The sequence below is a fragment of the Oryx dammah genome, unplaced genomic scaffold (genome assembly GCF_014754425.2).
Source record: "Oryx dammah isolate SB20612 unplaced genomic scaffold, SCBI_Odam_1.1 HiC_scaffold_2, whole genome shotgun sequence".
NCBI classification, from domain to species: domain Eukaryota; kingdom Metazoa; phylum Chordata; class Mammalia; order Artiodactyla; family Bovidae; genus Oryx; species Oryx dammah.
The window spans coordinates 84,694-98,346 of record NW_024070186.1 but is presented as its reverse complement, the minus strand read 5'-3'; positions in this window follow the sequence as shown (position 1 = coordinate 98,346).

Here is a 13,653-nt window from a genome sequence, read left to right as displayed (position 1 = left end):
AAAGTGAAGTCGCTCAGTCCTGTCCGACTCTTAGCGACCCCATGGACTGCAGCCTACCAGGCTCCTCCGTCTATGGGATTTTCCAGGCAAGAGTACTGGAGTGGGTTGACTCTCTTTGTAGCATTCTGTATTTCAGAAAGAAGGTAATGGGCCTATAACTTTAGGGACACCAGTCGCAGTTGCTGAGTTGCCTGATGCTAACTGTGGCGTTTTGAAACTTTGCAAAAAAAAAAAAAAAAAAAAAGCAGGGCCTTCATGAGAATGTTAAAACCTCTCCCTATTCTTCAGAGAGGAGGGCACAATTCTTGAGGCGCTAGCCTTCTGCGTTTCCCTTTTGCCTGGGAAAAATACTGAAGCCACTGTTTTCTGTTTCCTCGAAGCTCTGTCTCTGTATTTCTGTTTGGCTTCGGTGGACAGGGAGCCAAGGTTTTAGCAACCAAACCCTATTTTCCATCCCCTAATCCAAGCAACTACCTAATTTCTTTCTACGAACTGCTCTGACTGCAAACTCCATTCTGTTGTCAAGGTGTTTTCTCCAAAAGGTGGGCTCTGACCTTAAACAGATTTAAGCTTTCTTCACGTTAGTGTGAGCTCACTACTCACATGGTAATGTCAGTGACTGCTTTGTAGCCAATCAGCTGCAAACAAGTTTAATAATTCTACTACTATGAAACAGTGGAAATGTTAGTAACTAATCACACAAAAATGAACTCATTCATTCATGCTTTATGAACTGAGCTGACTACTGAAAGCTAAGTTTCTAACTACTTCTAGTTTGAAGACTCCTAATCCACCAGAAAGATTGATGCTTTTGAACTGTGGTGTTGGAGAAGACTCTTGAGAGTCCCTTGGACTGCAAGAAAATCCAACCAGTCCATCCTAAAGGAGATCAGTCCTGGGTGTTCATTGGAAGGACTGATGTTGAAGCTGAAGCTCCAATACTTTGGCCACCTGATGTGAAGAACTGACTCATTTAAAGAGACCCTGATGCTGGGAAAGATTGAGGGCAGGAGGAGAAGGGGATGACAGAGGATGAGATGGTTGGATGGCATCATCCACTCAATGGATGTGGGGTTGAGTAGACTCTGGCAGTTGGTGATAGACAGGGAGGCCTGGTGTGCTGCAGTTCATGGGGTTGCAAAGAGTCGGACACGACTGAACGACTGAACTGAAGTGAATTCCCAGTTTGTTTCTTAATGAAATATTCATATCAAGTAATGCTGTCTGAATTTTCTTTTGAGAATACTTCTGTGTGCAGGTTCTATATCAGTACCTCTGTACCTGGGGCCCCAGGGGGTACTTACAGCGCTGAGAGGCCTTTCTGGTTCCTTTGGGACAGAGCTTGCTTTGGACATAGAAGAGCAATGGTGTTCTATAAAATATGAATAACTGAGGAGCATTATTATTTTCTAACAGTGTTTTCTTGCCACTCTAAAAATGATGTCATAGATGGAAAATGAAAGATAGGACAATTCATAATTTTCTTTCAGTTCATCTCTATTCATTAGTGAGCTGAAGGTAAGAAACCGTGGGTTAGAAGGTGCACATATAAAGAAATATAAACAGTTTTGTCAGTCTTGTGTGGCATTTCTACTCTTCTGGTAAGAACGAAATGCATATGCATGTAAGAGCTGTCAAGTATGAATTGTGTGATTTTGGTGACTCTGCAAATGCAAGTTAAATGCCCTTATATTTTCATTTAAAACTAGCATTGTACAGTACAATGATGAATGGTAACATTCATGCTGATGCTTGAAATTTTAAATTTTCGTTTGCTTAAAATGACATTATACCTCAAGTGAAAATACACATTGACAAATTGAGGCAGATACTGTGGAAGAAAGGGAGAATCTTTATATGCATGGGCTTCCCTGGTGGCGCAGAGGGTAAAGCGTCTGCCTCCAATGCGGGAGACCGGGGTTCGATCCCTGGGTCTGGAAGATCCCCTGGAGAAGGAAATGGTAACCCACTCCAGTATTCTTGCCTGGAGAATCCCATGGACGGAGAAGCCTGGTAGGCTACAGTCCACGGGGTTGCAAAGAGTCGGACATGACTGTATACACACACACACACACACACACACATACAATGAACATAGGGGTTCATATATCTTTTTAAATTAGTGGTCTTTTCCTCAAGAAAGTACCAGAAGTGGAATTGCATGATCATATGGTTGTTCTATTTTTAATTTTTTAAGCACTCTCCATACTGTTTTCCATAGTGTCTGCACCAATTTACTTTCCCACCAACAGTGTAGGAGGGCTTCCACTTCCCTCCACATTCTCACTCACACTTGTTATTTGTTTTCTTTTTGATGAGAGCCGTTCTGACAGGTGCAAGGTGCTCTCTCATTGTGGTTTTGATCTATTATTTTCCTGATAATTAGTAGTGTTGATCATCTTGTAATATGTCTGTTGGACATCTGTGTCTTCTTTGGGAAAATGTCTGTTCAGGTCTTCTGCCCGTTTTTTAATTGGGTCATTATTTTTTTTAATATCGAGTTGTCTGGGTTCTTTATATGTTTTGGATATTTACTCCTAATCAGACGTACCCTTTGCAAAGATCTTCTCCCATTCATTTGTGGTTCAGTCACTAAGCTGTGTCTGACTCTTTGCTACCTCACAGGCTGCAGCCCTCCAGGATTCCCCATCCTTCAGTGTCTCCTGGAGATTGCTCAAACTCATGTCCATGGAGTCGGCGATGCCATCCAACCATCTCACCCTCTGTCGCCCCCTTCTCCTCCCGCCCTCAATCTTTCCCCAGCATCAGGGTCTTTTCCAATGAGTCAGCTCTTCGCAACAGGTGGCCCAAGTACTAGAGCTTCAGCACCAGTCCTCCCATTCAGCAGAGTGCATTCTCATTTAGTTTCCTTTGCTGTGCAGAGGTTTTCAGTTTAGTTTTTGGTTTTCAGTTTAGGTTTTCAGATGTAGTCATATTTATTCATTTTTGCTTTTCTTTTTCTTGCCTGAAGGAGATACATTAAAAAAAATCTTACTAAGACTGATGTCAAATAGTTTTCTTCTAGGAGTTTCAGATCTTATATTTTAAGTCTTCAATCCAGTTTCCATTTATTTTTGTATATGGTATTAAAAAGTCCTCTTTGTCTCTTTTTGCAATTTTTGCTTAAAGTTTATTTTGTCTGATGTAACTGTAGCTATCCTAACCTTCATGTGGCTTTCATTTGCATGGAATATCTTTTTCCACCCCTTTAATTTGTCATGTATTCAAATTCCACCTTCTTAAAATATGTTTAATGGAATTATGATTGGCTAGACCTATCTAGAGCTTCCTGATTCTTTTCACTGATGCTGATACACTTTCGTTTAGGTTAACATGTCTATGAAATGCTAATTAAGAAAACGTATTGAAGTGTAGTTGATCCCTAATGTACTGATTTCTCCTATTCAGCAAAGTCCCTTAGTTTTACATATGCATCTATTCCTCTTCATATTCTTCTCCGTTATGGTTTGTCAGAAGATATCCAGTCTAGTTTCCTGTGTTACATGGTAGGACCTGTTCATCCATTCTACAAATAATAGTTCGTATATGCTAATCCCAGACTCCCGATCCAGCCTGCCCACTTGGCAACCACAAGCCTGTTCTCCAGACCTGTGAGTTTGTTTTTGTTTTGTAGATGGGTTGATTTGTATCCTATTTCAGATTCCATATATGACCAGTATCATGATACTTGTTTTTTCTCTGATTTACTTCACTTAGTTTTATAAGCTCCAGGTCCATCCATGTTGCTGCAAACGGCATTATTCCGTTCTTTTTGATGGCTGAGTAATATTCCATTTTATACATGTACCTCGTTTTCTTTATCCATTCATCTCTTGGTGGATATTTAGGTTGTTTCCATGTCTTGGCATGGAAGTACTCTTGTAAATAGTACTGCTGTGAGCATAGGGACACATATGTCTTTTCAGATCAGAACTTTATCTGCGTGTGTGCCCAGGGGTGGGGTTGCTGGATCAGATGGCAAACTCCATTCTGCTTTCCGTAGTGACTGCGTCAATTTACATTCCCACCAACAGTGGAAGAAGGTTCCCTTTTCTCCACACCCTCTCCAATTCTGATACTTTAAAAAATCCATAGTAGGAACATACACAAAACAGTTTGAGTTCTGCAGTAATTAATCATGATAGAAAGTGGTTATTCCCCTTATCTCTTTTGTAAAGTATGTTATTCCTTCAAACATCAGGAATTACTTATTGCTATGGTTTGAATGTTTGTGTTCTCCCCAATTCATAGCTGAAATCCTAATGCTTGATGTGATGGTATTGGGAAACAGGGTATTGGGAGAAGACAGAGCCCTTATGAGTAGGATTAATGTGCTCACAAAAGAGACCCCCAGAGCTCCCTGGTCCTTGCCACCATGTGAGGACATAGCAAGAAGCCTGTCTACGAGCCTGGAAGCTCTCACTAAACGTAGTCTCTGCCATGAGCCTGGATTCCCAGCCTCCAGAACTATGAAAAATAAGCTTCTGTTGTGTATAAGCCCCCCAAGAATGTACTGTTTCATTATAGCAGTTTGATTGGACTAACACATTTAAGTGAAAGATTTTATAGTACACTGATAGTATTCTACAAATAAAGACAAAAAGGTATACATAGGGCTGCAGACAATTAGGTAACTGTTATTTCATAACTAAGAAATTAACAAATTTATATTATATGGAAATGAATATTGCCAAGTGAGAATTAGAAAATGAATGTTACTAGTCGAGGAAACTAGTGAACACGAGGAAACTGTTAAACACAAAGGCAGAGAGTGCTCTTGCCCACCTGATACTCCTTCTGTCTTAATGATTGAACCTTGGTGCTGTGCTGTGCTTAGTAGCTCAGTTGTGTCAGACTCTTTGCGACCCCGTGGACTGTAGCCTGCTAGACTCCTCTGTCCATGGGGATTTTCCAGGCAAGAGTAGTGGAGTGGGTTGCCATGCCCTGCTCCCAACCCAAGGATCGAACCCAGGTCTCTTGCATTGCAGATGGATTCTTTACCATCTGAACCACCAGGGAAGCTCGACTGAACTTTTCCATTGTTGAAATAACAATGTGCTCAGCTATAAGGAGCATTTAAAATCTCCCTGTCACAGAAATACCTAATGTGAGTGGAAGTCCTTATATGGGAAACTATGTAAATTCTGTAACCTATTTTCTTAAACTTCTATCTTCAGTTCAGTCGCTCAGTCGTGTCTGACTCTTTGAGACCCTCCCCTGGCACGCCAGGCCTCCCTGTCCATCATCAACTCCCGGAGTTCACCCAAACTCATGTCCATTGAGTCAGTGATGCCATCCAGCCATCTCATCCTCTGTCGTCCCCTTCTCCTCCTGCCCCCAATCCCTCCCAGCATGAGTCTTTTCCAATGAGTCAACTCTTCCCATGAGGTGGCCAAAGTATTGGAGTTTCAGCTTTAGCATCAGTCCTTCCAAAGAACACCCAGAACTGATCTCCTTTAGAATGGACTGGTTGGATCTCCTTGCAGTTCAAGGGACTCTCAAGAGTCTGCTCCAACACCACAATTTAAAAGCATCAATTTTTTGGCACTCAGCTTTCTTCACAGTCCAACTTTCACATCTATACATGACCACTGGAAAAACCATACTCTTGACTAGATGGATCTTTGTTGGCAAAATAATGCCTCTGCTTTTCAATATGCTATCTAGGTTGGTCATAACTTTCCTGCCAAGGAGTAAGCGTCTTTTAATTTCATGGCTGCAGTCACCATCTACAGTGATTTTGGAGCCTCCCCAAAATAAAGTCTGACACTGTTTCCCCATCTATTTCCTATGAAGTGATGGGACCAGATGCCATGATCTTCGTTTTAAAGCCATGAGCTTTAAGCCAACTTTTTCACCCTCCTCTTTCACTCTCATCAAGAGGCTTTTTAGTTCCTCTTCACTTTCTGCCATAAGAGTGGTGTCATCTGCATATCTGAGGTTATTGATATTTCTCCCAGCAATCTTGATTCTAGCTTGTGTTTCTTCCAGTCCAGTGTTTCTCATGATGTACTCTGCATAGAAGTTAAATAAGCAGGGTGACAATATACAGCCTTGACATACTCCTTTTCCTCTTTGGAACCAGTCTGTTGTTCCATGTCCAGTTCTAACTGTTGCTCCCTGACCTGCATATAGGTTTCTCAAGAGGCAGCTCAGATGGTCTGGTATTCCCATCTCTTTAAGAATTTTCCACAGTTTATTGTGATCCACACAGTCAAAGGCTTTGACATAGTCAATACAGCAGAAATAGATGTTTTTCTGGAAATCTCATGCTTTTTCAATGATTCAGCAGATGTTGGCAATTTGATCTCTGGTTCCTCTGCCTTTTCTAAAACCAGCTGCAACGGTGCAGGAATGGCCAAGAGGAGCCACCCCACGTCCAAGGGCAGGGGTGGTGGCCAAAAGGAGCTACCCCACGCCAAACTTCTGTCTTAAGAGGGTCTAAATTTTAAACCAGGTAGAGCAAAAAGGGTTTCATCTCTCATGCTGCATTTCATCTTGCTGTAATTACTTGCATCAATGTCTGTCATTTCTAAAATGTGTACACTCTCTGAGGACAGGGGCTGACTATATCTTGTTTTACAGTGGAACTCAGAAGAGGGAGAGAATAAATATTTGTTGCATGAATAAATGAATGAACAAATTAATAAATGAACAAATGAAAGAATAAAGCGATGACTGTCTGAATTTTGTGTTGAGAAGGATTCCGAGTTATTTTACTCAGGGGAAACAATGTCATTACCCATTTGTTAGGACTGTCATAGGCATGCGCCATTTTCATTAGGGGTTTCTGTTGTAAACACACGTCACTAGCGTTATGCTATGTTATAGCAAAGTTTGATTTTGTGTTACGTGTTAATGTCATAACCATTAAAGGAATAATAAAAACGTTAAAGTTGGAATAAAACTAGTTTGTTTAGTTCAATCTCATTCAAACTGTAGATCTGGGAAATTAAGTGCTTTATTGAAAATCTCACAGCTGCTTGAAGTGATTGCTTGTATTTTTTTCTCTCACCTTATTAATCCCTTCACCTCCCTAATTTAACTACTAGTTAGAGTCATATGGCAGTTATTCCAGCACAAGGGAGACAGAGAAAACAATGTTAGAGATTATTTTGAAATTACATGCGAAGTCCTGAAACTCTGAAACTATGAAGTTTCAGTTCCTCTCCTTTTCCAATACCCACTCACTCCAGTTTTTGTAAAGTGAAACTAATAGTAAGTGCACAACTTACTATTGATAAGTTTTTCTTTTCACTTTTTAAACTTTCTGAATCACATACACTCAATTCTATCCATTTTTTATGAGAAGCATGGTTATTCAACTTTTGTTTCTGTTACACAAAATATTATAGAGTGTTTACATTTCGGCTTATCCTTAGAAATTTTAATTTCATTTAATGTTGCTACTTTATAATTTCTTTTGGAAATGTTTCATCCAATAAATATGATCTTTCTTGCCCTACAAACCACTAAAAGACTATAGAAATGTAGACTGAGAAAAGGTCAGTTTTTTTCTTTTCTTTAAATTGCAGTAAGTACAGTTGATAGACAATGTGTTCGTTTCAGGTGTCCAGCAAAGTGATTCAGTTATACATATATATATTCAAAAATTCTGTTCCATTGTAGGTTATCACAAAGTAGTAGGTTCTGTTATTATATGTATAGTAGTGAGTGTATGTTAACCCCAAACTGCTAATTTATCCCTCCATTCCCACCCCAAGAAAAGGTCAGTTTTGACTAAGATGGTACCATGTGTCAGAACCTCAGATATGCGGATGACACCACCCTTATGGCAGAAAGTGAAGAGGAACTAAAAAGCCTCTTGATGAAAGTGAAAGTGGAGAGTGAAAAAGTTGGCTTAAAGCTCAACATTCAGAAAACAAAGATCATGGCATCTGGTCCCATCACTTCATGGGAAATAGATGGGGAAACAGTAGAAACAGTGTCAGACTTTATTTTTGGCGGCTCCAAAATCACTGCAGATGGTGACTGCAACCATGAAATTAAAAGACGCTGACTCCTTGGAAAAAAAGTTATGACCAACCTAGATAGTATATTCAAAAGCAGAGACATTACTTTGCCGACTAAGGTCCGTCTAGTCAAGGCTATTGTTTTTCCCGTAGCCATGTATGGATGTGAGAGTTGGACTGTGAAAAAGGCTGAGCGCCGAAGAACTGATGCTTTGAACTGTGGTGTTGGAGAAGACTCTTGAGAGTCCCTTGGACTGCAAGGCGATTCAACTGATCCATTCTAAAGGAACTCAGTCCTGAATATTCATTGGAAGGACTGATGCTGAAACTCCAATACTTTGGCCACCTGATGGGAAGAACAGATTCACTGGAAAAGACCGTGATGGTGGGAAAGATTAAAGGCAGGAGGAGAAGGGGACAACCGAGGATGGGATGGTTGGATGGCATCACCGACTCGATGGACAAGAGTTGGAGCAAGTTGGTGATGGACAGGGAGGCCTTGTGTGCTGCAGTCCATGGGGTCACGAAGGTTCAGACACGACTGAGCGACTGAACCGAAGCATGCAAGAGTTTTAGTGTAATTTTACATACTTTCCTTATTTCAACTTGTAGTATTGATTTTTATTTCCACTAAATACTCAATCATAATGGCAAGGTAAGTGAAAATTTGGAAAGTAGGAATAATTTTAGGGGCAGTACTTTAAAAAATGTATCTACATGTTTGAATACAGTCTAAATTAACATAATAAGTAAAAGCATAGGTTATCTAACTACTTGACATTTTAAAATCAGATCTTGTCTAAAAAATTTTATTTTTGCTAAAGAACAGCTATTCTCAATAGGCAATAACTGCTTTCTTAAATATAATGAGAAAACCATCACAAACTATTAATGTAAATTATTATAATAAGTATGAGGCAAAAGGGCTTATAATCCTTTGGCTTTATTCTTCTTTGGAAGAGGTCAGGAGAATATTGGCTGGAATTCTGTCATCTACTTACTTTACTGTGTTCTTAACACTATTCATAAAACTTCTTAGGTGACAAGTTGAGCATTCAATGAAATGTAAATGGCAAATTATTTGCAAGTGTCTATCTTAAGGTGTTTAAAAAATGAATTGGAATTTACCATGGAATATAAGGATTCTTTGGGCTTCACTGGTGCTTCAGTGGTAAAGAAGACACGGGTTCTATCCCTGGGTCAGGAAGATTCCCTGGAGAAGGAAGTGGCAACCCACTCCAGTATTCTTGCCTGGGAAATCCCATGGACAGAGGAGCCTGGTGGGCTACAGTCCCTGGGGTCCCCAAAGAGTGGGACACAACTTAGCAACTAAACAGCAATAACAACAAATGAGGCTTCTTTGTTTTTTCAAGAGACTTATCTTGAAAGCTTTCTTTAATACTAGTCTCTGACATTATAAAATTTTTGGGTTTTGTGCTTTGACAATTTCTAAATACAAACTGAGTTAAAAGATTGTTACAAAAATCTGCTGCTTCATCAGAAGGCATTGGAACATTTCTTACAGCAGGAAAGAATCCTGTTAGTCTTTTAGTTGCTAATGTATGAATCATAACAGGTAAGAAAAAACCAGGTGGAAAATGACTAACATACTGGAAATATTTGCATGTACAAAAATACCACTACTTTATTTTCTCTGTATCTGAGCAGCCCCGGGAGGATCCCTGTGCTTCTCATCCTCAGCGGGTGTGTGGTGTGCTCTGTAAATTGGCATCAGGGATCCGGCTGTTATGCTCGGCCATCTGCTTAAGGATATAGGGGACTATGCTGTCCATGGAACCATTGCTCATGTGACCAGCAGTAAAAAGCATTATTTGGTTATGTTAGCGTTCATCAGCCTGAGTGCCCGCAGGCGGTTTGAGGATCTGGGCCAGTCAGTAGGTGACTTCCAAGTAGGTTTTCTGAACACAATCCTCCAACCCCATCTACGCCTTCTAATCTTAAAATCTGGCTTGTGCTGGCCAAATCTGTATTAGTTCAGTCACTCAGTTGTATCTGACTCTTTGCAACCTCTTGGACTGCAGCACACCAGGCCTCCCTGTCCATCACCAATCCCAGAGCCAACTCAAACTCATGTCCATCAGGTCAGTGATGCCATCCAACCATCTCATCCTCTGTTGTCCCCTTCTTCTCCCACCTTCAATCTTTCCCAGCATCAGGGTCTTTTCCAGTGAGTCAGTTCTTTGCATCAGGTGGCCAAATTATTGAGGCTTCAGCATCAGTTCTTTCAATGAATATTCAGGACTGATTTCCTTCGGGATTGACTGGTTTGATCTCCTTGCAGTCCAAGGGACTCAAAGAGTTTTCTCCAACACCACAGTTTGAAAGCATCAGTTCTTCAGTGCTCAGCTTTAATTATAGTCAGACTCTCACATCCATACATGACTACTGGGAAAACCATAGCTTTGACTAGATGGACCTTTGTTGATAAAGCAATGTCTCTGATTTTTAATATGCTGTCTGGTTTGGTCATAGCTTTTTGTCCAAGGAGCAAGCATCTTTTAATTTCATGGCTGCAGTCACCATCTGCAGTGAATCTGGAGCCCAAAAAAATAAAGTCTCTCACTGTTTCCATTGTTTCCCCATCTATTTGCCATGAAGTGATGGGACCGGATGCCATGATCTTCGTTTTTGAATGCTGGATTCAAAAGCCTGGATGCTGGGGACTAAAAACAGCTATAGCTTTAGGATACGCATACTCTCAGCTGCCTATACCCAGCTTTGCTCTTCTGTTACACGACTCCTTAAACTTCCAGGTGTGCTCCATGACTGACTTTATCCACTTGCCAGAAGGTTTATCTTCCTGGATATTGTTCTGCAGCTGACTGACTATGGCCACAGGGTAGTGGGAGGCTTATGTTCTGGGCCAGGCCAAGGTTGGAGAGCTCATTTGAGCAGGCTTGCACCAGGCTGGTTCGGCAATGCTGCCCAAGTGCCTGAAGGGCCAGGCTTAACCCAGCTCAGTGCATGGAGAGGAGACACGGGCATAAGTAGCCCTGAGAGGTAGTGCATGTCGAGGGGCTTTGGAGTCGGGCTGGCCACAGGACGCGAATGCGGAAAAGAAGGAGGGCTTGGGACGCAGTGATGAGCGTGGACTGGTCTCTAATGATGGCATAGATGTTCCCTCCTCTGCTGGTGTCTGTCTCACCTGCCAGGCTTGCTTGGAGGTGAGGAGCTGTCTGAGGTTTTCAGCGTTTTAGCTACAGTATCACATGCCAGAGTAATCCCACTTGCCGCCTGATGCCCCTAGGGTATTTCTGAAGCATCACCACTGATGAGGGATTCAGTTCAGTTGACAAAGGAGGTTACTTCATTCGCCTATGTGCTCAGATCTGGCTTGTTTCAGCCTTGGAATCCACTGTTAGGAAAAGGGCACCATCCTCGTGTATGAAGAGTTGCACCCAGTTCACAAGCATCCTGGATCAAGACCTGTTTGTCTTGTTCCCCTTCATCTGCCTTGAGTGTGGGAGCGGCCATCAGAAGATTTCTCAGATGCTTCTGGATAAAGGTTTTTCTCAGTTGCAGCAGCACAATTGCTTGGTTTCTCCCTTTGCACCTCAAAGTGCTTCTGTTCACCAGTCCCAAACTCTTAATTTACCCCCACTTTGGTCACCATAAGTTTGTCCGTGAGTCTGGGAACTTTGATCTTGCACATCTACAGAGCAGCGTTCATGGATGATGCTTGTGGTTCATTCCCTGTATGTGGGCAAAGTGTCGTTTCTTGCACATGGCTTTCTTCTTCTTCAGATTCTAAGTGTAGAACAGATTACTCAGCAAGGTCTTGTACACAGTAGATCTGTGACAGAGTTTAGGGGCACTTTGACTGTTGATAGATATTTCATTAAATGGCTGTCAGTGTCTGAGGGCTGCTGCTGTGGGGAGACATGCCACAGTGCTATTCAAGAACCTTATTTCAGGGCCTTCCCTGGTGGCCCAGTGGTTAGGAACCTGCCTGCCAGGGCAGGGGGCATGGCTTCAATCCCTGGTCTGGGAAGATCCCACATGCCACAGAACAGCCAAGCCCGTGCACCACAGCTGTTGCGCCTGTGCTTCAAAGCCTGGGAGCCGCAGCTGCTGAGCACGTGCGCCACAGCTGTTACGCCTGTGCTTCAAAGCCTGGGAGCCGCAGCTGCTGAGCCCTAGCAGGGTACCTCCTGAAGCCTGGGCTCCGCCTCCTGAAGCCTGGGCTCCGCCTCCTGAAGCCTGGGCTCCGCCTCCTGAAGCCTCGGCTCCACCTCCTGAAGCCTGGGCTCCGCCTCCTGAAGCCTCAGCTCCACCTCCTGAAGCCTGGGCTCCACACCGAGTGGCCCCCGCTCGCTGCATCATAACTAGAGAAAGGCCACGCACAGTCTTGTTAATTTTATTTGTTAAGTAAGCTCACACGCTAGTAAAGTAATGCTCAAAATTCTCCAAGCCAGGCTTCAGCAATACGTGAACCATGAACTTCCAGATGTTCAAGCTGGTTTTAGAAAAGGCAGAGGAACCAGAGATCAAATTGCCAACATCTGCAGGATCATCGAAAAAACAAGAGAGTTCCAGAAAAACATCTATTTCTGCTTTATTGACTATGCCAAAGCCTTTGACTGTGTGGATCACAAGAAACTGTGGAAAATTCTGAAAGAGATGGGAATACCAGACCACCTAACCTGCCTCTTGAGAAATCTGTATGCAGGTCAGGAAGCAACAGTTAGAACTTGACATGGAACAACAGACTGGTTCCAAATAGGAAAAGGAGTACGTCAAGGCTGTATATTGTCACCCTGCTTATTTAACTTCTATGCAGAGTACATCATGAGAAACGCTGGACTGGAAGAAGCACAAGCTGGAATCAAGACTGCCGGGAGAAATATCAATAACCTCAGATATGCAGATGACACCACCCTCATGACAGAAAGTGAAGAGGAACTAAAAAGCCTCTTGATGAAAGTGAAAGAGGAGAGTGAAAAAGTTGGCTTAAAGCTCAACATTCAGAAAACAAAGATCATGGCATCTGGTCCCATCACTTCATTGGAAATAGATGGGGAAACAGTGGAAACAGTGTCAGACTTTATATTTGGGGGCTCCAAAATCACTGCAGATGGTGACTGCAGCCATGAAATTAAAAGAGGTTTACTCCTTGAAAGAAAAGTTATGACCAATAGCATACTGAAAAGCAGAGACATTACTTTGCCAACAAAGGTCTGTCTAGTCAAGGCTATGGTTTTTCCTGTGGTCATGTGTGGATGCGAGAGTTGGACTGTGAAGAAGGCAGAGCGCTGAAGAATTGATGCTTTTGAACTGTGGTGTTGGAGGAGACTCTTGAGAGTCCCTTGGACTGCAAGGAGATCCAACCAGTCCATCCTAAAGGAGATCAGCTCTGGGATTTCTTTGGAAGGAATGCTGCTAAAGCTGAAGCTCCAGTACTTTGGCCACCTCATGCGAAGAGCTGACTCATTGGAAAAGACTCTGATGCTGGGAGGGATTGGGGGCAGGAGGAGAAGGGGACGACCGAGGATGAGATGGCTGGATGGCATCACGGACGCGATGGACGTGAGTCTGAGTGAACTCCGGGAGATGGTGATGGACAGGGAGGCCTGGCGTGCTGCGGTTCATGGGGTCACAAAAAGTCGGACACGACTGAGCGATTGAACTGTCCACTAACTGTCACTATAGCCGAAGTCAA